General features: G+C 46.4%; 1 pseudogene; it reads left to right on the forward strand.

The window, feature by feature from the left end:
* Positions 1-380: 380 nt before the first annotated feature.
* On the forward strand, positions 381-716 carry LOC110676795 (annotated as a pseudogene).
* The last annotated feature ends 872 nt before the right edge of the window (positions 717-1,588 follow it).

Consider the following 1,588-nt stretch of genomic DNA (forward strand, 5'->3'; position numbering starts at 1 on the left):
TTCTGGATGACTTCAGCACACCGCGGGTTTCCTCGTAGATGAGACCGGAGGTACGATTGACGTCGCCACGGCGAGCCAGACGGCGGATGGCGGGCTTGGTGATGATGCAATGAATGTTGTCACGCTTGGCGCTTCCTTTTCCGAGGCCGGTCTAATTTCGGCAACGATTGTAACAAAACTGATGCTCGGCCGCCGGCTCGGCTGGTTTTATGCGGTACGCGATGGATGAATTCTTCTTGCTCGCTCGCTGTTCACTGTTCGTCTCGCTCGCTCGCAAGAGAAGGTCATAAAAGGGACCGGCAGCCGCGCAAATTCAATCATTCGTTTGTTTCAATCCGTCCAGAGAACACTACTACGACGATGGCTGGAGAGCAGCCCCTCGCAAGCAGCCGGTCACGAAAGTCGCTCGCAAGAGCGCCCCAGCCACCGGAGGAGTCAAGAAGCCGTATCGCTATCGGCCAGGAACGGTCGCTCTGCGTGAGATCCGTCGCTACCAGAATTCTACGGAGCTGCTGATCGACAAGTTGTATTTCCAGCGCCTGGTCCGTGAAATCGCTCAGGACTTCAAGACCGATTTGCGATTACACAGCTTGGCGTCATGGCCCAGCAGGAAGCGAGCGAGGCCTATCTTTGAGGGTACTAACATGTGCGCGATCCACGCCAAGCGTGTCACCATCATGCCGAAGGCCTTCTAGCTGGCTCGTCGTATCCGTGGCGAACGAGTTTAAATTGAATTAGGACGCAATTTCAGGCAAAACGGCCCTTTTCAGAGCCACAAAAATGTATTCCACGTAAAAGAGTTACGGCTTAAGATATATCACCTATTATTAATTAATTAATTTATTTAATTGCCAATTTAAATTTCGGATGATTAGTTTTTCAACGGCAAACAAAGTTTTAGCTAGGTTCCCGTCGGGCGGCGGTAGCATTTTTGCAGTTTTCTCTATGCGCTTATTTGGTTTCGATCGACAATTTCTTACCAAATCAAATCATCAACAAAGCTGTTGCTGATAAGTTTTAGCTTTCAATTCGACAAGTTTATACTGATCGCTTTGGCATGCATGTGGCAAATGACTGACCGAAATATGAATCCATCACATCCATTCACCAGTAATGTCGCTCTCCACGGTGCAAAATTCTCATAACTCTCTTTCAAAATTAAATTGTCGTCCTGATAAGGACGGTTGGTGGTAGTCACAATCCATCGAACTGGGTTTTCATTCCATTCTTAGACAGAAACACACCAAAAGATTACCGAAGACGATTGAATTAAAATGCGGTCGTGCGCGTGCGCGTGAAGTGGAATTTGATTGGCTTTGACTGAACACGAGATAATAAAGAGAAGTAAGAAGAAGACCGAAAGGGGCGTTTCCCTTCGAATGACGAAAGTGGCTAAGATATCTCTCAATGATGTCTGTGTCAGGAATACACAGGAAAAATGTGCTTTTCTTCGAAAAATAAGACATGCCTCGATATTTCTCAATTTTTCAATAGTTTAGCCATGAGAATCAATAGTTTTCATTGTTGGAGTAGATTCGTAGAAAGATTTCCAATCGATTGGTGCAAGAATCTAGAAAATCTATCCGGG

This window comes from Aedes aegypti, chromosome 2 (genome assembly GCF_002204515.2).
Source record: "Aedes aegypti strain LVP_AGWG chromosome 2, AaegL5.0 Primary Assembly, whole genome shotgun sequence".
Classification (NCBI taxonomy): domain Eukaryota; kingdom Metazoa; phylum Arthropoda; class Insecta; order Diptera; family Culicidae; genus Aedes; species Aedes aegypti.